At 35.3% G+C, this 23,134-nt stretch overlaps 1 protein-coding gene across 15 annotated transcripts in view; it reads right to left on the bottom strand.

The window, feature by feature from the left end:
* FOXP2 (forkhead box P2) overlaps nucleotides 1-23,134 on the bottom strand; it is a 394,712-nt gene that overhangs the window by 70,107 nt on the left and 301,471 nt on the right. The window contains exon 3 of one of the 15 annotated variants that reach the window (XM_088165469.1): nucleotides 13,745-13,815. The exons of the other annotated variants lie outside the window; for them this stretch is intronic. The gene's annotated coding sequence lies outside the window, so the exon portion shown is untranslated. The remainder of the gene's footprint in view (nucleotides 1-13,744; nucleotides 13,816-23,134) is intronic. 15 annotated transcript variants of the gene reach the window in all.

Raw genomic sequence — 23,134 nt, forward strand, 5'->3', positions numbered from 1 at the left:
GAATTTCATGCATGACCATCTGAAGCACAACATATTCCACACCATTTAGAACTATCTCAGGTTCTCTTTTCATATTAATCACTTCTACTTAATTTAAAATTTACCAGACACCTCACCACTGAGAAATATTCCAATTTAAATATTTGACTTGAGTTGCTCATCTTATTTTTAATAACCAAATTTTTATATGGGTATAAAACAGTGTTTAAAATGTAGTTTTGTTCCCTCTTTCTGAATAGATTTCCACTACTATTTTTTACCAACTAGTTTCATTGAAAGGTTTCCAGCATTACAGGTAATGTAAAGTCCATTAGGTCAGGCTCTTCATAGCATGACATGCAGTAAATTACAAGTGCTTCAAGCAGCTCGGTGAATTACAGTTCATCACTTTGAAAGGTTCCCACTACAAGACTACAGATATCAGATCTGGCAGTTAGGATCCAATTAACACTTTGGTCAGAATAATCAGATTGCGTGTGTAAGACTTGTATAATTCGTTTATTGCTTCCATGCATCTTCTGTCTGTAGGTAAATTTGTTGCTGTTATTTCAAAGCTTGGAATCAGTATTTCACTTGCCTTTAGGTTATATTTCAAGTCCTTTTGCAGTGCAGTGATGAACTCTCCCTGTTCCACCAATTTAGATCACTTGTCCCATAGATATTATTGCTTGAGAAATGGTTTGTTTCTGGTCATTTTGTTTTGTATTCTTACCATGTCATTATATGTCTAGAAAAAAAATTGCTAGCAATTTTTACTAAGCACATTTTATTTAGTGTAACAGCGACAGTTTTCTCCAACATGATCACTGTGAATCTCACAGAACACCCAGATAACTGTAAATGACATATGCATTGACATTTACATGTGTACTGTCATGCAAAACCATTTCTTGCTACACTGAATATAATACTATAACTGAATGAAAAAAATATTCTGATTTTGTGATATCATTTTCCAAGCCATGGTCAGTGTACATAAAGGTTCTTCAGGATAAGCCTTATCAGTACAGAGTAATGGATTTCAAATTCTATGTTGTTACCTAGTGCTTTTATGGCAAATTGCACTTTCAAGTCTCAGAGGCAGTGAGAATCCTAGGGAAGAAGTGAACTTGCCCAAGGTATCCCACTTTTTCCACAGAGAAACAGTAATGAACAGACACACAAATGATGAAAGTTTGAAATACAGAAACCTATAAACTGGATAAGCAAAAAGATCAAAGGCTACTGAGACCCCTGTATATTGTTGTTGAAGACAGTCTGCCTTTTTCCCCTCTGACAACCCTGCCATACAAACGTGTATGAAAGGTAATAGTTTATGCATCTATACAGCAATGTATACTGCAGCTCGTCATTGACACAGGCATTTCAAATAATACAGGAACAAGAATTAAAACAGAAACTTCAATTTCTTTCTCAGTTCAAATGTGTTTCAAGAAAAAACATTATGTAACACTTTATGGTCTTGAAATGTGAGTGATGGGGTATGAAGTTCTAGGGCAACAACATCTATTTCCCTCAGATCAATGACACCTGTGAATTACTGATGTCTGAAACTATTTGATGGCCAATAATACTTCAAGTTTCAGTCCAGTTTCTAATGAGTCACAGTACATGTAAAAAATTACCATCACGATGACCTACAAGACTTACAGAAAGCCCAAGGACTATATGGCTCACCAACCAAATTAGTTTTCCAGAAGTATTGTACCATCTGGATATCAGAAACCCCCAGTCCATCTGCACTTTCCCTCTCACAAGAAAATGCCAGCAAGTATGCAGCCAGTAGCCAGGCAAACCTTAGCTCATAACTTTAACAGGATAAATTAGGAGGAGTGTCTTTACACCATTTATACAGTTAAGAGAGAAAGAGAGAAATTCTTTTAGATGACAATTCAGACTAAACAAACTGAGCTCTGTTCTGAATTTTGAATTGTTTTGTGCAAGAGCTTTGTCTCCATGAATCACAAGGAACCTCCTCATGTAGGCATATGTAGGCATTTGGTGATGAGAAGACTTCCTTTCCTTTAGACAGCAGAACAAAACAGCAGTGCATGAGTGAACCCCACAGAAATGAAGAAAAGAACTACCCAGGTTTAGACACTTGGAGCCACTAAAATTATTCTTGAAGTGGAATATCTTGTATGCTTTCAAACCAGAACTATGTGACCTACAGATGGCCCTTAGTACATACATCAAATAGTATAAATTAAAATGTATGGTTAATCTTACAATTTGAAAAAATCAGTATACTGTCCTAATGATGGGATAATTTTCCTGTTGTTGTGTGCCAATTCTCAGTGGACAGAAGACAGCTTTACAAATTTCCAGCTAACTGCTGACCTTGGGTGACTTAGGTTACTACTAATTTATAGGAACTCCAATAGCACATTGTATTTTAAAGCAATTTAATTTGAGACTCTTATTTTCCAACAAAATGCATCCAAACAAATTGAAATACTCCTTCCCCACATAGCCAAATCAAACTCCATCCCAAGAAACTCCATTACCACCTCCTTAAAATTTTCTGCATTTGCATTTTGTTTGTGCTGTAAAATGTGCACAGGCTGAAAGTTCTTATCTGTATTTCCAGATCCTCATAAAGTGCATGATTGTTCTGATCCCCTCTGCTTTAAGAGGAAGTAGAGACTAGCCAAGAGAAACATCTTTCCCAGCTCACCAGAACAACACTTTTGCCATTTTTCAGCTTAAATCTCAAGAGTGTGAAACTTGTAGATACAAAATGGTGGCAACTCCAAATTCACCCCCAAAAAAGTCTTCAAATAGTAAGCACAAACCCAGATAAAATCAGAAAATAATTCAGCTCAACTACATGTTGAATACTTGAAATATTGAATTGAAACGCGTTCCTCTCTTTTCACCAACTAGCCAGGGAACTAAAATGAAGCATTATACCTGGTGCAAAAACAGGAGAATGAATCAGGGTCTATTTTGGAAATAGAGAGATTGCTATTATTAGAACATGCATGACCAGCATCTATGCAGTATGATTTCCAAAGGTACAGAATCCCCAAGCCACATTCTTACTAAAGGACATATGTATAATTGCCAGACATTCACGTCTGTCTAACTTGATGCTTTTCTGTGCACTGAGGCACTCTTACACTTTAGTCTTCTTCATCTTTTCCCCGAGTCTAAAGTTATAGGAAAGGCGGTGCAATTTTCTCTTGCACAATGCTTAGAAAACCTGGCTCCCCATCAAAGGGAGGAGCCAGGGCTCTCTCCAGCTGCTTCTGTGTGCCCGTGTAAAATCAGTCTGTGCTGCTATATACCTAAATGTGCACGTAAGCATGTTCTGTGCCTAATCTTGGGATCAATTAGATATTAAGAAAATATTTCTTAAAAATGAACATTTGAAAACATATTTTTCCTCGTCTAAAGATTTACTCTTTTCCCTCCCCATCTGCTTCCCTCCCCCCCACTCCCCATTTCTTAAACAACAACATCTAACTATCGCCATGAGCAAAATAAAGATAACTTTATATGGGTCCAAAATACAGACAAAAATTTCTATCTCCAGCTGACACAAACATACTCTAGGCATAAACTGTGGAGAGCATGTTGGTCACAGAGCTTGTCACTCTTGTAACCCTTGCACACAAGATGCAAAAACCCCAGTTTAGGACTGTTTCAGATAGAAAGGTAAGACTACCCGGATCACAATGATTTGGGTATCGCTGGCACCTTGCCCAGGACACACACAGCATACCCAAGATTTCCATTCCAAATCCTTCCCCCTCTCCTTTGAATCTTGGAAGCCACAGCAAAGGCACATTCTGCAGCTGCAGAAGATTGAAAACAGAATATCCAAGCATATCAGTAGCATATCTTATGTATATTATTTAGATAGAGATAAAAGAAACATTTTTTTATCTCAGCCAAGGTAGCTTTTAATAGGACAGTTCTCCATTTACCCTGTCACGGCTGACAAGTACTCTGTAGCTTTATGTACATTTATCAGGAGTACATGGGGATTAACTGGTGTTAGTTGCTCCTGCCTCTGGGTAAAATGGATGGATCTCAGTCAAATTTAAGCAATAAAAACTATCATTTGGCCCAAAGAGCAGCTGACATCTGGACAGTTCTCAGGCTTTCAAGAAGTGTTGAGATTAATCCAATTCACCTATTTCCCTGTCTGGTGGTTGAATATCTGTCCACTTTTAGGCTCTTTTGATCAGTAATAAAAGGGGTCCATACCAGCAATCATGTAATACAGGTCTGTAGCCCATCTATCTGCTTCTTGGAGCAGCTGAAGCAAGCTGCTTTCGAGCTCTTCACTACAAGAAAATTAATTTTGTATACAGTGAGACAATGAATGGGTAAAGCTGGCTGTAAAGAGAATAGGAGATGATACAGTCACTGACTCATTTCTAACCATTACCATTAGTGTTCCCCACTGAACAGCCACAGATTAAAACAGCACAAGAAAACAGAAACAGTGACCAACACTGTCAAGAGATGCCAGAACAAGGGCAAGAAATCACTCATCACGCCAGGGAACTGCTGTGTGCTTTTTCACATTTACGTGAACCTTTCTATCTGTGACCTTTCTAGAGCAATTTGAAAAGAGACTTTCATTAATTAAAACTTTTAGAACAGTGAAGTGCAGTTTAGAATAATTTTTTTCAGTATTTAACATATATGTGTCTTTTGAGTGTGTAGTGCAAAGCTGTGTTTTAACATTCTAGGCAAATAGAAACCACTGCAGCAATTCATGGTCTTGTGATGTGTTATATGAATCAGAGGGTTTTGACTTTTTTCTGTTCTATAGGAAGTGCAGCCATGTACATGTACAGAATAGAAATTTTTGATTTTGTTTAGCTATCTGTCTTGCTGTTTGGCCATATAAACACATCTATTTGTATATCAGATGCAGTATTTCAGTACTGTGGTCTGATCTGCCCTGGTGTGCAATGACATGCATTAGCATGAATACTTTTTCAGCATTAGCACGAATTCTTTCAGTCAAACAGACAAATTTATCATGGCAAAAGCTTCCTCTCTTTGTCTCTTATTAGATACCTGAGCCTGACAGGGAACTCATTATAATATTAATAATTTCATAATATCTTATGTACCATGACTTGGGCCAGGTTTGTACAATAACATTTTAATCATCTCACTGATAAGTCTGCTTGTCCTGAGCACTTTCCAGAGGCAACAGAAGACAATGTCCAAATCCATTGACTAGACCCATTCTTGTAAAACTAGCATTGTCTTCATCTGTTTCTGCCTTCTACTGCAGACACAGGTTAGATTGACTTTGCTTCTAAGAAGGCTACCTAAAATTAAATGCCCTAGGTTAGGCAAGATGCATTTGGATTTTTTGACAGTTCATTTGAAAAGCCACAGGGCTCTGGGGTGATAGTGGCAGAAAAAACTGTCATGTGTTGCTCCCAAGCAACAAAAGATTTACACAACTAATTCAAATAGCACAGAAATATCGAGAAGAGAACACAGAAAAAAGAAAACTGCACATAAACTGGGGTAAATATAATTCAGCAAAAATGTCGAGGAGAGACCTGAAAGCTGTGCATGGCTTCAGCAGCTGGTATTGTTTGAATGTTTCTGCTATCCTGATGCCTTCCAAGAGGTATTTAGCCAATCCCCAGTCCCATTCTTACAACACAGCTCAAAGCAGCAGTTTCCTCAATACACTCCTTCTTTCCCCAGAAACACTTCCATCAGCAGTCTTGGGAGACTGCCAACACAAAGCATATATTTAAGTACCTTCCATTTACTGAAATGTCACCTCCTTCATTAGACACAGGTGAGTGTCTCTGTCCTCTCACTGACTTTCTATGCCACCTGCCAATGTTTTGGGGTTTTTTTCAAGACTATGGAAATACTTTATCTGTTTTTTTCAATTTTTTTTTAGTCTATAGGTTTAGTATCAAAATATCCCGTGTTACCTAGGGAAGAAGCAAATTTAAAGATTTCTTTAGAAATTACAGTGTTCTCTTCCTGTAGTGATAAGACATCTTTAAACTGAAAGATGGGAATTTTTCATAGAGGAGGAAACTCTTAACTGTGAGGTGGTGAGGCACTGGAACAGGTTGTCCAGAAGGTTGTGCATGCCTCAGCCTCAGAAGAGTTAAAGGTTAGACTGAATGGGGCTTTGAGCAACCTGGTCTAGTGGAAGGTCCCTGGTCCCTGTCCATGGCAAAGGGGTTGGAACTAGACTGTTTTTGGGTTCTTCAAACCCAAACGATTCTATGCTTAGCCACTGCTTAGACATGAACTGAAATGGACAATACAGCTGAAATCCTCCAAACTTGTCACCATGAAAAAGCAACAAGTTTTCCAAAGTACAAATATTACAGATAATAAACCACTGTTTGTTTGCTTTGATAATTACAGGCAAACAATCTGTCTCTTAAGGGGAGCCACATCCAGCACTGGTAAAGCATATGCTATTTATGAGTTAACTTAATGGAATACACAGCTGGCTATAGTCACTTACAATGAAATGACTGTAAGAGCAATAAGGATGGACCTTTAGTGATACACCTGTTTAAAAAAAAGTTCCAAGAACAGATTCTTGTTACCCTAAACAATAGAACTAGAAAGACACAATTTCTGTAAAAGATTCACTAAAATAGAACTAGGAAACATATATAATTTTTTTAAAAAGTTCAGAACTTCTAATGCAAAAAACATTAGAAATACTTTCTTTTATCACTTTAATAACAATGTCTGATTTGTCAAAATAACAGTAAGAACTCTATAAATATGTGTTAAGGGATTATTTCAGTAGCATGAAAAACTCTAGTGACAAAATGGCACAGAATATAGAACTGTCATCGTGCATTTACAAAAAAAAGGCTGTTTAAAACTGACAGGCATATAAACAGAAAATACATGGTATAAAATTAGTTATTTTTAAGTACGTATCTTTAAATAAAACTGGCAGAGCACCCTCATTTGAGCTAACTCATTCTCAAGAGGAATCATTAAAATGGTGCAGCACCTAACATTGTATTTCCTTCAGTCTTGTATACTGGTAACAGTTGATTATTTCACTGCTTGAACATATCTTTATTCATCTACCTTAAAATATTTTTGGTATTTCTTAAAAAATGCATTTCTTAAGGTTGCCATTATATGTTTATCATCTTTTCAAAAGACGGTCAGAACTGTGATTTGCTAGATATGGGATGCTGCTTGTCGGAAAAAAACCATATACAGCACATCCACGGCTACTAAACAAAATGCATATTTTTAAAGTTCTTATGATGCAGTATTTATAGGGAACTGAAGAGCTTTAATAGGCCTACAAGGGACAATGTTTTGAATGCACAACTTCTTTCAGTCAAAAATAGTAGCAACACATTTCAAACCAAGCACTGTATGAAACAACAGCCTAAGTTAGAATTAATATAAACCACATAAAATGATTATTGCTAGGGAAAAAAAAGGTAGTTCTGACAAGCAAATAAGGAAAAAGAAAATATTTTGACACTTCTTACACTGAAAATGTTGACTCCTTTGAAAAGACATAGAAGTGGGGTTTATTGCATTTCATAAAAAATCTGCAATGATCAGGGCCATGTCCCACCCACCTCCCCTTTCCCCAGTGGATGGAGAGGACCTGGGCAAGGCCTGAAAACACAGCTGGGACCTGCACTGAAGGCTCTCACTTACCAGCACTGCTGGCTAACCAGCAGGCCCCACCAACTCAGCCTTTTCTCTCAACCATTCCTGCTTGGATCACACCTCGCACTGGGCTGGCTCCAGGCAGCAGCTCCCCCAGCTGCAGGAGCAGCCTCACAGCTGGATCCTCTCCCTGCCTCCCTTCTCCCTCGGCTGCCAGGGGAGGAATTCCACTCCCTTATCTCCTGGAACTCAGAGAGCAACCAGAACCCAAAACGGAGGAGTGCATGGAAACACCTCTTCCTTAGTTTTGAAATCAATAAGTTGTTAAGTCCTTATTTCTTTTAAATCTTTTCAAACCATTTTTTTTTCATGAAAGTGCCTAGCATTTAATAAATTAGTATTTTTCAAAGCTCTCTTAACACAGTTTCCCTGAAAATTATAGATTGAGAAGAATTTTTTTTGTCTCTCTAGACACAAAATCAATTAATCACAAAGCTTTGAGCCTAAGAAAATTCAATATTACTTATATCATTGGCTAAATTTGAAATAAGCATAGAATCTTTTGCAACATTTGAGACAGAGAATTCTGTTAAAAATATTTTCTGTATAAAATTCTATTTACCTCTCACTTTTACTTAGTTTTAGAAACAACTCAGACTGTCTTAATGGTATTCATATATTTATTCTAAGAAAAACAGAAGTAACTTTTTGTTACACTATTTGGAGTACTCATAACAAAACCTCACAAACTGATGTTCATTATATATGCATATAGGCATAATTGTTGTAAGTACTGAATAGCAGTCTAATTTGAATTTTAATTCAAAGAAATAAACTGAAATAAAATTATTTATTGATAAAATATTTTATGCAAATTGCAGAACAAAAAGACACCTTGGCAAGTGAGCTACCACATCCTTCTCTTCAAAAGCAGAATAAATGGGTTTGTTTCTGACAGACATTTGTCTAAAATATTTAAACAAAATTTAAGCAAGGGGAAATTCCACAATAACTCCTATTCCAGCACTTTCGTACTTTGCTTATTTCCCAAAACTACTGGATACTTAACACAAACCTCCTCTGCATCAATTAAAGCCAATTATTTTCTGTAGATATGTGCATACAAATATAAAAATATGCAAATTTTTGCAAAGATATAGTTAATGATGAAAAAAATAATGCCATTTACCAACAAAACATGTATTTTGGAACGGAATGGCTAAAACCTAATTTCCACTACTATTTTCTCACTGAATTCTTGCCATATCAATTAAAACTTTTAAGTATTTTTTTTTACACTGGACTGTATCTTACAAACACGAAGAAAATGCACATTTGTACCCAAACACCTGACTCATCTCTGAAATCATCAGTGATCTAAACTCAGCTTCAGCTTTGCCTCCAAGTTTGACAGTAACAACAACTGCCCCTAGAACCAACCCCAGGAATGAGAGTTGTTTGGAAAGCTGGGCTTACCAAAACCCAGACATATTCATTTAAATACTGCACGACCCTGAATATTTTCCTTTTGACAAAAGATATTATTACAGTTCACATATATACAGTGTTTACAGTACTCCCAATGAAAAGATCATGTGTCACCTTCTGCATGATTCCAGAGCTTCCACAGCTCTTCAAGTCTGTAAGAAGAGACTACGACTTGCCTTTAAATGAAAAGTGGTAACTGAAAAAATATTTTCCATACAGAAGTTCAAGGAAGTTCAAAACTAGCGTTTCATAAAACAAGACTAAAATATAACAAAAGTTTGCAGGTCTTATAGCAAAGTTTTGCTCTTGCCCAAAAAAACCAATCCAATAGTTGTGCCCTATAAAATATGAGCATTAGTCAACAGCATGAAAAGCAACTTATGCGATCCACAAGCAATTCTGAAGGGTTAAAAATACTGTTTAGGAACAATCTAGCTTTTTTTTTTTTTTCACTTAAAATGTTTCCAATATGCTCTTATATGAATATCAGTGAGAAAGTTCTACAGAAAAAGTTTTGCTTCGAGATGAACCTGACTTTATTATGCAACCTTGAAAAACTAATATTAACAATGTTGTTTTGAAAATGTAGGAATGCTTCAACTTCTTCAAAATCATCTTTTTTGATTCAAAATTACTATAACAAATTTCAGAGCATTTTAGTACTTAAAAGTCACTATAAAAATGTTATAAATTGAATACTTAATGAGTCTGTAATGAAATGTTCAATGCTAGATCAGTTTTATTACTACTGATATTGATACACTAAAATTGTGAAAGATTTCACAATTTTCACTACACTTTTAATTTTTTTCAGTGGGATAGTTACTATTCCTAACCATGGCAAACCCAACTGAGGACAAAAAGTATAATTTTACCAATATGGTAAAAAAACCCTCAAGCTTATGTTCTCTGAAGAGTTTTCTAAATTTTGGGCATTTAGAGTCTGTTTCAAGTCATAACAATGGCTAGAAAAAATATTTAAGGAAAGGAAAAGTAGAAATAAGAATGGTTGGCTCAATTAAAAGACCAGTTACGGATTATTTAGTTGGATATTTTATTTTCTCTACCAACTTTATGAACCCTATATAAATATCAAATAGAGCCAACAAACACAAAGAAATTAGAGCAGAATTTACACATGAAAGGAGAACACAGACAGGGCACCCAGGTAAGAGAAGAGAGGACATGGTGATGGCATCTTCCTGTCATAGAGTTGCTGAAGAGGTTTAAGCTGACTATTTACCTTTACTTTAGGAAGTGCAAAGCTTTAGGGCCTGCTTAAAAAAGTCTATATACACATCTACCTGTCTCTCTATCTGTCAGTAGTGGTGACCCAGACATTACTGGGAGTTTTTGAATGGCAAACTCGTTAAAGTAGCAAAAGCCACAATCATTTTGCCCAATGTAAGGTGTCCTAAAGCAACTCCATAAATGAATGAGTTTTGAAGAAAACTACAGTGAAAATTTTTGCATAATGTCAAGCCAAATCTTCCGACTTAATATGAAAAGACACTAAAAAATGAACATTTCTCAGTTATAGTCTCCCTGTTACTTTGTAGGTAACAGCACAATGTGTGGGTTCTGGAAATAAATCTGGCGGGAACAGTTAGTGCACAGATCTTTGAAAAAAAAAATCACCTTCACAACCCTCAACTCACTCCAAGTGTCTAGACTCCAGTGCCTATGGAACAAAAGGAAGGAGATTTCAGGCTGAATAGAATCTATATTTGCAGTAACATATACTGTGGGAATGGATTTAGTTCTTTGGTGACTAACATTTCTTTGCCTTTTATACATCGAGGATGTAAAGACAGTTATGAAGAACCATCAGAATAATGTAAAAAAAGTTTATGACTGCAGCACTGTGGGTACCTTTGTAACTTCAGTATCTCTACAAAATCCTCAGGTTTCTTATTATGGAGCACAAATGCCTCTTGTGCTAGGCTAGACGTTTGAAGCATGATAGTGTAAGATAGAAAATAAAATGAAATTCCTAGAAGTTAGTATCATATATGAAGTACATAATGTTATATCTACTTGGCCAAAAGGATTAGCAGGCTGAATTTGTGAGCACGTGGCTTTTTAGTATCTTAAACTATTTTATAGGAAGCTTTTTCACATTGCATAACTTCCCAGTATGCTCCATCACAATTTCTGTAACATAATTTTCACAAAATCCTTTCTACTGTATTTTAAAGTCCTCACATAACACACCAAAGTGTTAAATGATGAGCTATATCTAAGCTCCAATACATCACTTAAACGTATTTATTTATATATGCATATTTTACATACTATTTATATAGACACCAAATGCTAAACATGCTACATATTATAGTTAGAAAGACCCAAACTTTGAAATATATATTCACATTCTTTTTAACTTTTATCTGTTTCCCCTGTTCACAGACAACTGGAAGAGCTACATAAATAATAGAAATAGGAAATAAACCACACTCTATTATGAAGGGAATAGTGCTTTAACAAGATCTATGGAATCACATTATCATTCTATTAATTCAATAATCTTGATTATTGATTCTTACACGTTAGAGACAGTTATCAAAGCAGGGGATCATTCCTGTAGGCAAGAATCACATCGCTTAATGGGACAGAGGTGTCACATAAACTACAGTGACAAAATGATAACAAATACAGGGCTGAGCCTAGAGTGGCAAAGAATTTATGTTGGCATGCATGGCTCCAATAAAATAACTGGTATTTGATAAGCATGCAGGTAAGATTCAGTTTTAAATGGCTATAGTTAGAGTGGTGATTTTATGAAATTCCTCAGAAACCGAGCTTTTATTTTATACTCAAACACATTCAAAATCTATACATACTTCCCATTGACAATGGTTACAAAGCTCTTTCATTAATTCAGCCTTGCAATGACAAATGTAAGAACATCTTCTCTTCTTTTGAAATTAAACTAATATTTATGGTAATTATTATAAAACAACTTCACCTTTGAGGACATTGGTCCTCAGAGTTTGCACAGATTTCAACTAAACTTCTTCCTTGGAGAAACTTTAGGAATTATTCTTCATGATTCAGTACATTTCTCCTTAGAACTGGTAGCCAAGCCTTTTTATACCTTTTTGTTCATTCATAGTTTTAGTCAAAAAGAATATCTTTTAGGCATGATATTTCTTTTACTACTTCCTTTCTGTGTGCAAATGATAACAGTGGCCACTCCCACTTACACTGCACACTAAAGTTTGAGACAATTCAAGATAATAAACTGGTTTCAGTACAAATACTTCTACTCTTCCAGTTTCCATGCTCTGCTATACATGCTTTGGTCTCACAATTATTAGAGATATTTACACAGCCACACATTTGCTAGAAGATCAGAATTCTAATGATTGTTTAAGCTGACTACAGCTGAATTTAAGCTGTTTAAGCTGGTTTACAGGTAAAACACTGAGACATCCCAGTATCAATCTCTGAATGTCATGTTTATAAGATGGATGGATGGAGGCAGTTCCACTTCTGCTGGCTTTAGCCTTAACTGTGCATAGGTGGCCTTTCATTTCATAAAGTTTGTGAACAGAGACATCCCATGAAACCACATGAAGAGAACAAGCTGCATTTGAACAATCATGTGCTCAGCTAGACGAGGTCATTGAGAAGGTACTACTGTAGCTGCAGAGCTACAATGCAACCATTTACATGTAAATAAAACCTTGGAATTTTAGGTACCATGTTACATATATATTTAGGTATATGAACAAATAGAAGATGGAGGGGTGGCACGGTGATTTAACAGACCAAAGATGTTACTTTATTCAGAAATAATGAATTCAGACATAGGGCAGCTCAGGATTAAATACCAAAGAATATATAAGTCCATCTATCTTTTGTAAGTTCCTACCAAATGCCAGCTTCTACAGGCTATCAGCATACAGGACAGGATTTTCTGAATTAATAACTCTTTTTCTATTTTCTTCAGTTTGTCTCCCCATTACAACAGCATGATAACTATTGAAAAAAAACCTGACTGCTGTATTTGGTATTCTTCAGAAAGCAATAGTGGGCAGATGTCCTTAATTCCTTAATTTATACTTCTGGAAGTTGTTACAGAGGCAGTATGTATAATGTGCAGCCTTTCCAGCTCCAGCTCCAGCTCCAGCCCCAGATTTATCCAACAGTTAGTGAATGCAGAGCTAAGTTTGGAAATGGATTACCACAATCTGACATGAAGCAGAACTGAAATGATAAAGCTGATTGAAGAAGGCAAAACTTTCCTTAAAAAAATATTCTCTGAATTCTCCTAGATTTCATCCTTAGCATTAACTAAAACAAGATTATATGGCCAAAATCTTTTTGTACCACTTCACTTTTTGCAGATTAATCCTGGCTGATAATGAAAACTACCATCAAGCTAGCTGCAGGTAAAATAAAGTCTGCATGGCCATCATACCGGCATTTCAAAAGCACTGGATGAGTCTGATACTGTGACATTTAAAAGGCAAGAAATCCCACTTAGATGCTTTATTTGTACTTTGTGTCAATCATGCTACTTAGCACAGAGCAGAAGTGTTGTCAGGAACACTGTCTACATCCTGAGTGAAAAACAAAACTCCAAAAGTGCATGTGAGGGAGAGAAACTATAGAAATGAGGAAAAAATTCACTTACATTTATCCAAGATGGCTGTCGCTATTACTGTTGAAACTCTGCTATGGGCTGAGGTCACAAGACCCTGTAAGCTAAAATAGAGAAGCTTCAGCTGAGGGTAACTGAAGCTGCAGCACATTAAAATACATTTTAAGGTTATTGGTAATGACTGGAGTTTTAACTTCTTGATCTGTTTTTCCCAAGGCACAAAAAAGTGTCTCCTACTTTTTGATCATTTTTCAAGCCTAGAGGGAAGAAATTTTTGGTATCATCCTCTACCTCACTATAAGTGTATATGTATGTTATACAGCATACATGATATGGAAAGTATGATGGTTTCATTGGTGTGAGTTTGGACTTGCCACATTATTCACAAATGGAGAAACCATACACGATTTATGCAGATTCTCCCAAACAAAACTAGAATAGAAACTTTATACAAAAACACATCACTATGTATATAGGAAATGTGAATTATAAATAGAAAAGCTCTTTTAAAATCTTCAAAAAGGTATTACAATGCACCACATAGCTTTTATTTCCTTCTATAAAGGTAATTTTTAAGTTATGTACCTCTGAGGAAGTCTGCTAACTCTTATGTCTTAGAAATACCAAAATAACTTTAAAATATTTTTGTATGCATATGAATACTGAAGTTTGAAAATCTATTGCATTTTAACCTTGCAAGACTTAAATCAAGTGTGTGATCTACTAGGCAGCTAGAACCTACTCTTCACCCATAATATAAAAACCATACTTTTGGCTTTAGTAACGGGCAAGACACTGAATTTGTGACTAATTTTGGATTAGACATTCTCTCTCCTGGCCCACAAATCACAATGCATTTGGAAGACTGACACACAAAATAAAAAATAATAAGAAAAAGAGAGAATAATATTACTGTTTACTGTTAGTGATAAAAGCAGAGATTTGTAATAACAGAAGGAAAGAGAGTAGTAAAGTTCAGTTGAGAGGGGTGCATGATTAACAACCCTGCAGTTTATTATCTGCACTAAGATTGCACATGATAGCTGACTATATAAATATACACTTGTGGATGCTCACATATAAAAAGACGTGCAATGTGCAAAACCATATTTCTACAGCATGCCTCATAGGCTTTTCTATAACTGAAATCAACAAAAGGAATTCCAAGAATACAAGGAATGCAATGAATCTGAACTACCGAAATATTGAAATAGTCAAGTAATAATAAAAGCACATATATCGCATATATTTGATTTATCTTAAATAATGACCAGTTGCCAAGAAATACAGCAGTGTAGAATCTCTGTGCTTTTTGAGCAAACTTAAAATAAAGACATTCCCATCACAAAATACAGATGCTTACTGCATTTCTTGAGCAACTCTAATGTGACTTATAATAGATGGGATTTTAAAACAGATAAGAACTAAGGAACTACCAAGATAGTACAACATTTTGATGTATTCTAAGAAACAGTGTGCACAGTTGAAGCAAGGAAATCCACTGAAACAGTTAGACCTTAGAAACATAGCTAAAATTTCACTCTAGAAGTCACCATACTCCTAATAAACAAAGCCGTCAAACTCGCAATTTCAAAGATAAGCAAAGAATGCAACGTGATTCTAAAAAAAACAGCCATCAGGATAAAAAAGGCAAAATTTTCTAACAAAACAATGACTGCTGCATTTTATATTTTCAATAGAAAAAGACAGCAAATTTTGTGTGAATTCCTCTTAAAGAGCGGGAGAAGTGATGGCTAAGGCATTTGGGATAGAACACTAAATGTCAAGCCCATTTCAGTACTTAGATGACTAGTCTGAAGTTTCATGTAGCCCATGTAGAATGAATATTTCCTAGCCTTGATGCTAGAGGATAGAAGCCACATCACCTGAACACAACATCTCAACACAACTAGAACTAGTTGTTTGCTTTCACCTAATGATAAACACTAGGAAAAAAAAAAAAAAAGCACGAAAAAAATATAAAAAAAAAGAGCAAACAAGCAGAATTAATAATCCTCTCCCTGATCAGGGAGGTTGCCATAACAGAATTTTGACAATCTTAACTGAGTGTGTTGGACTACACAGAGTGTGGTCTAAAATGCTCAGTTTGAAGAGGTAAAACTCAATTGACAATAAGTCCAGCTCATTTCATAGGCAATAATTTATTTAGAAGAAATTAAAGAGAAAAAAAAAATAGAAGCAGTAATGGGTAATGGAGGATATCGCTCTACCAAATGCAAAAAGTCTGCACTACAATCTATATCTGAAATAGTCATCTGAAGTAATCAAAGGAGAAAAATAGGCATTTCTGTGGCACAATTCATTAAATCCTAATTAGATGTCTAAATCAGATTGCATAATTTGTCTCTTACAGCTGTGTTGACTATGTGTTGACAACAATGTGTTGACTAAAAGTGCCTTGACTATGAATGGTGACAAAAGGCCCTTGAGCCTGGACTATTAAGGTGAAAGGCAGAGACAAGGTGTAGCCTTCTATTGTCTGGTGCAATAAAACCTTCTTCCAAGAGACCAATTAACTAACAATGACTTCTCCTTAGTATGCACCTGAAGTAGTCATTTGTATTTATGTTAAACAGATGTAAAACCAGACTACTCTGTATTGACTTCACACATTCAGACAGTATCACATAGATGCAATGCCCTAAAACTATTTCCATGCAAACAGCAAAAGTAAAACTATCAGACACTTCGGCTTTTCTTCAGATATGGGAAGGTAACTAATGAAGAACACTGCTGAAATCCTCAATCATTTTGTTCCATCACCAGATGTATGGGCATAGCTATAATACTCCATGGCCTATGTAAACAAACTCACCTACCAAACAACACTCAAATTCCCTTCTTTCACTTCAGTTTTGAAGAAAAAGTCTCAGAAATAAAACTATTGAAAGTATAACAATCTACACATGTGTGCACACAATGAGGGAAATTAGCCAGAGAATCTTATGTACAAGAATTCATATAAAAAAACCATTGAAAAAATCAGCATGATATTTCAGGAAGCCACAAAGCAGGTTGACTATGATGGCAATAGCGACTTAAGCAAAACTTTGGTGTGAATGAAGTTCTATAAACTAAAATAGTATGTAAAATTAGATGTAGGTGAAATTTAAAATAATAAGTAGCAAAACCATGTTTTTATTGTGAAATAACTTATTATAAAATTTTCTAGTACTGTGTACCCTTCATCTTTACAGAGCTCATTAGATCAGATGTGACAGTAGCCTGGGCCTCTTTAGAGATACATATGACAAACTTAGGCAGCCAGCTAAAGAACAATCATGATTTTGATAATCAATTTCAGAACTGAATTGAATTTCCAGAAATTATTTGAATGAAAATTAGTTTCCATCTAGATGGGGGCTGGTACAATTGGTTTAAATTAATCAGGTGGATAAAAATAAAATAACTGAAAAAACCCCTCCATATTATTTTGTAAATATTTACAGATTAATTCAAATTTATCAACTAGGAAAATTAATCAGAAAGCAGATTGACAGCACCTCACACAACTCAGTGATCACCATAAATCCAGACAATGTATCAGATTTCATCAGAATAGAGGTCATGTTTTAAATGAAGGTAGAATTTGTAATGCATTATTCATCCATCTGAAAATATTACAAGGTGGGATACCTTTTCTTATAGTTTATTACCATAGCATATTACAAAATGCATTTGTAAAATAAATGTTTAACTGATGAGTCTATGACAAGTCGTTAGAAAGCATATTATAAGATGCAAATATTGTTAAAATACGTGTGCATGTTTAATGTATGAGTTACAGTCATCAGGCATGGTAAAAATTGTCATAAAATTTAACAAATGATAGTAAGATATTTATAAATGGCTTCTAAACATAAAGTGTGCACAGAGAAGTAAATGATGCTAAAATTAATTCTTGAATGAGGGCTCTTTTTTACCCTTCTCTTTTTACTCAAACAAATCAAGTTGGATGATTTTTTTGTTTGGATACTAGTAAGCAATGTCTGAAATAAATTCTTCTTGCTAAGTTTCCAAGGCAGACAGAAACTTAACCTTTCAGAAGAATTCCAGGATAAAATTGCAAACAGATCTCCATTAGCTCAGCACTGATTAGCCTTAACATCTTCAATTTTTTTCCTATGGAGAATTAAAATGCACCGGATAAATCTGAATTATTAATTTTACAGACAAAATTTTGGAGGAGGTGAACTGTTGTAACTTTATACCATAACTCTTTGTCTACTCATCAGAAAAAATTTCAACAGAGCAGGGAAGGAAACCTTACCTTTCAAATTTTGAGCATTTCATTAGTGATACTTAGTGATACTGATTTATATAAGCCTTGCATATGCTATTTTAGTTTTTTATAATTCAATACTGTACAGAAAAACATCTATTGGAGAAAAAGTATTTATGGTTTGTGGTGTATCTGTAGAATATAAAGAAAGTTCCTCAACAGGATATTTCCCAGCTGATTACAGAAACAAAATTTGTCTTCTTGAAAGAGAAATTTGTATATCTCTAAGAGTCAAGCTAAATGGCCAACAAGATCCTGAAAATAATGTCTTTACTCCCAAAATCATTAGATAATGGTCTAGGAAAATAGGAGAATGGATTGAATAAGAGAGTGAGAGAAGGCAACTAGAGGGAGATATCAGTCACATCCTGCAAGCTTTTGCAAGATTTCATGCAGAGATTTGCTGGTACATTAAATCATTCATAATTATGATACCGAACTTTAATGATTTCACTGTAACTAAATAATGCTATAAATCTCGTTTAAATCTGCCAGGTTTCAGCTGCTAAAGAAGTTGATCTGCAGCTTCTGAAACACAGTCAAAGAGCATTAGCTGGATCTCAGAAGTCTGATTCTGTGATACAAATGTTGATGTTGTCTTAATTTTCTTCAAAGTTTAACAAGATTAAACGCCTGGAAATAAGACCTAAATAGATTCCAGATAGAAAAAAAAGCACTAATTTTGACAGAACAAACGAGAAAAAGACCCAAATTCTGCATGTTTTAAAACATAAACTTATTAATCCATAGATTAAACGTCTATTTTTATTTTTTGACTACAAAGGGTTCTTGAGCTTTGCATTGCTGGGAGAATGTAAAAGGGAAGGATCTCAAGTTTTTTATTCTGTCTTATCATCTCATTCTGCCCACCTTTTATAACACACCTGGGCACTCAGAGCACAGGCTATTAGGACCTGACTCAGTATCACCTATGCTCATACTCCTCTGGATGTAAATAATGTACTTAAGAGGTCTGAATTTTGAGCTGATACAAAGATACGCAAAGACAGACCACATTTCAGATAGAGGACATGGTGTATGCATTACCAGGTGTGGCTTTACGAAGTTTCCTCTAGAACTATCTTACGAGGAAGCGCAAGTGATGACACACATCTGTACAACATGCCTAAGAAACAATTTTCCCTTCTCATCCGTGGAGCTGTGAAACACTTTCAGTTGAACATGATTTATTTTCCACACTGAAAGCTTTAGAGGAAGCACTAAAATAAGGCCTCGGGTGCAGGTGCACTCACTGCAGTGCTGCAATCCCCATGAGAACACAACACATTCAAGCACAGGGTGCTCCTGCTACCTGCATGTCACAGCTGGAGTAAAGGGTGCATTGAATGCCTCTGAACCTCCCCACCCATGACAGTATTCTGAGAACTTTTGCATAATCTCTTTTTTCTTGAAAGCATGCAAGGCCCGCTACAAATTGTTTCTTCAGCTTTTCCAAACATAAAGTAACTTGCAGAGCACAAGAGGCTTTCAAGTCAAGACTAAGCCATTCCTATTCGTGCAGGTTTCTTGTTTCCTAAAGGTGTAACCATTCGGTAAAAGGATTGAGCAATCAGTTCTTGGAAAAGAGTGACTGTCGCAGTGTTAAATGGAAGGTCAAGAGGACACTGCTCAGAAGTGTGAAAAATGCTGTGTAGGACACTTTCCCATCCTTCCAGGAATAGAGTCACTCCTGGCTTTCTTTTACACTGCTCCTACTATTTAAATATACTTGTAAAAATGGACAACTTTCAAATCAATCCAACAGAGGTAAGAAATCCAAATATAAGAGACAACAACAATGGAACACATAAGAAAATTATTAAATGTTCTCAAGTGACATTGAAAAAAGTTCATGAAAATATGACTATCACAAATAAAACTAGCAATAAATAGTTTCTTTTTCATATGTTGTGCTTTTCATCCAGAAGTTATACGAAAAATATGCAAAAAGTCAATATATACTGCTGCTGACTTGTTTAATAATGAAAATGGTCTTACCAGCATCAATACCTGTTAAGTAATTACAAATGCAAGAAATATTAATTAGAAACACACAGAAATTTTCCAATATATTTCTGTAGCTGACATTGCATCCTCCTTTGTTAAGCAGATATGGCAGAATGATTCAACAAAAACAAGTGAGCCAGCAGTCTGCTGATTCATAGAGAAATTTAGTCAACTGGACAAACTGAAGAATATTTTCAGTTCTAAAGGATTATATATATTAACTGGAATTACTAGTCATCCTAACAGGCTTTAAAAATAGCTGACATTAGACAGTGACAGTATGTCTTATTTCTTATTGTTTCTATTTTTGCTTTCCCATTTTATCTTCATCTTCTTTGCAATTAATTGTTCAGTCAAAACAAGAGGCTTTTTTACTGAAGTACTTGGCAGTACTTCATGATAGGCACACACATCAAGAAAAGACCCACCACTCTAAATGTGAACTGCCTGTAGTTTCATAGTTTAATGCTACAGTACATAAGATGATGAAAGTCCAACTGAAAATGTGCATCATATACCACAAGCAAAGAAACTGTGGCGTCTTCAGCTTGTAGTACTGTGCTGTTCAGATTTACAGAATGGTACTGGCACTCTTTGATTGTGTACTTAGAAAAGAAATTTCTCACAGGAAGTAAAATAGGACTTTTCTTGAATTATAAGTAAAGAGTGAAATGGAAACCAAGAATTCTATTATTTTGACAATAATCAACATTTTGTAGTGAATTTCCAGACATCCTTCCAGACGGTCTTCATCTGTTAGCACGCATTTGCATTTACATCTTCTGCTAAATTCTTCATTCTGTTGGTAGTTTATGAGTTTCTCACAAACTTATTTCTCAACAAACACAATTGTACGATTAGCTACAACTTCTAGCCCAAGGATCTACAGAAGTGCAGAAATATGTCCTTTAAAGAGTATCTACAAGGACAAGGGTTGAGTGCATAGCTGATTAAAAAGATTAGCATACCTAAAAAAAAAATATTTAGCGAGAAAGTGTCTCATTTAATAAGTATGAAATCCTAAAATGAAAGAAAGCCCAAGGAAGGAAGATGATTGGAGAAGTATCAGTAAGACTTAATCTCTATGTTTTAGGACAAAGACTGTACTGAAACAGATAGGTTATTCATGGCAAACAGAAGGCAATACTGTTTCCTTTCTAAAAACAAGACAGTGTTAAGGGACTTTGGGATTGAATCTTTATACTTCACGTCCCTCCTGATTGGACCATAATGGGGTTGCTATGGATTGTATCCAAGAAATCCTGGCATTCATCTTTTAGGGTTCTGGCCTATCCTATCTGCTATGAATCTGATGAGATTTACACATTCTTTAATCAACAACAGAAGATGTTTTGTGGAGTAGAAATCCAGTTTATGCACAAGCACAGGCTGCTCTAGTCACAGTAAGACACAATACAGAAGAAAAAAAAGCCAACCCAGAATAGATACAGTATTTGGAATGCCTGTGATACAACTTTTGGCAAACAGGATAAACAACAATTTTCTCAGATATGCAGTCCAAGCTTCAAAAGATTGGAGTGAAAGGGGTCTGGTACAAAGTCTCATGCTTTCCTATGTTGCACAGCTCAGGTGAAATTTGTAAGTCAGGTAAAATCCTTCTCATTTAGACAATTAAATGAGGATCACATTTATGGCAGGAATTGTGCAAAGATATCAATGTACCTGCTCCAGGAAGAAGAGACTTAGGGCATAAAAAATAAGAGCTTTCTGTGCATTTGTAGAGACTGCAACTAATACAGTGCTCCAGGAATATGAACAATGAAGAGGCTCCCAATAAAGTCTAGCGTCATAAAACCGTACAACAAGAAAGGACTGAGAGACTGAGATTAAAGCAGAAATAGGCACTATAGAAGTAAGTTTAATATGAAAAGCCTCTACAGACAATTCACAAGAATGTGCATACATATACATATATTAAAAAGATAATTCACTTATCTGTACAAAGACAGCTCTAGTGTAGTTTGGGTGACTGATTTGGGTAAATAACCTGGTATCATGGTCTTGAGGAACCAAAGCTCCATCAGTTTTTTCAAATGACAGGCTTTTTCCATCCACTTAAGATTAAGGGAGTAAAGAAATTTCACAAACATTAAATCCAATCTTTTTTTTTTTCCTAGACTATGAAATTATTATTGCCATTATTAATATTAGCATTTCTGCTAATATTTTTTAGAAACAATCTAAATGACACTTGTAATTAGAATATATTTTATGTAGAAAATAAATTACCCTGGTTTTGAAATAACAGCTCACTGATAAAAAACTATTACATAGAACAGACTCTCATGCAGATACATATGAACAGATATGAAACCACACTTCTCTGTAGGCTAAGTACAGTTTTGCTTGGAGTTACATAAAGACACAGTGTAGGTTTGAAATAGCTGGACTGCATAATAGAAGTGGAGAGAGGGAGAAAAAAATGCTCCTTTTTTAGCTATTGAATGCTACTTTTAGATTAGAATGAAACATCCCAAATTCCACGTAATATAATCAGATCACAGACCAAAACAAAATTGGTATTTGTCTGCACACTTCTCAATTTTCATAAATCTTGGATTGTTTCTTTTTACTGCAGCCCAAGAAAAGATGTGCTTGTATAAGACACAATTTGTTTCTTCTATCTCACTGCGATGATGCTTAGAAAAATCGGTGCAAAGTTGCATCATCAGTATAAGCAGTTAAATTACTCCATCAGTATTTATCATATTAACCAATACCACCTTTTTCTACCACTATGACATTTGCGTACTTACTATTCCACTTTCCTTCAAAGTCATCTCTAATCTTTACAAGGCTAAATAAGTTTTGTGGTTATCTTTAAATTTTGAAACATGCAATATCCTTCATCCCACTTTCCAGCTCATTAATAAATACATTAAACAATGGTATTTAATGTACAGGTCAGGAGGAGACAGAAACGTTAACCTTTTGCCATGCTGAAAATTGACAATATACTCCAATATATATGCCAATAGGCATACAATATCTTCTGTCTCTTTCTTCTAACTTATGATGGAACTTTAACTTTCACCTGGAACTATTCAGTTTTCTTAATCACTCTTGAAGGACTGTGTAGACTGTGTCAAAGG

Source organism: Sturnus vulgaris, chromosome 5 (assembly GCF_052056855.1).
Source record: "Sturnus vulgaris isolate bStuVul1 chromosome 5, bStuVul1.hap1, whole genome shotgun sequence".
Taxonomy (NCBI): domain Eukaryota; kingdom Metazoa; phylum Chordata; class Aves; order Passeriformes; family Sturnidae; genus Sturnus; species Sturnus vulgaris.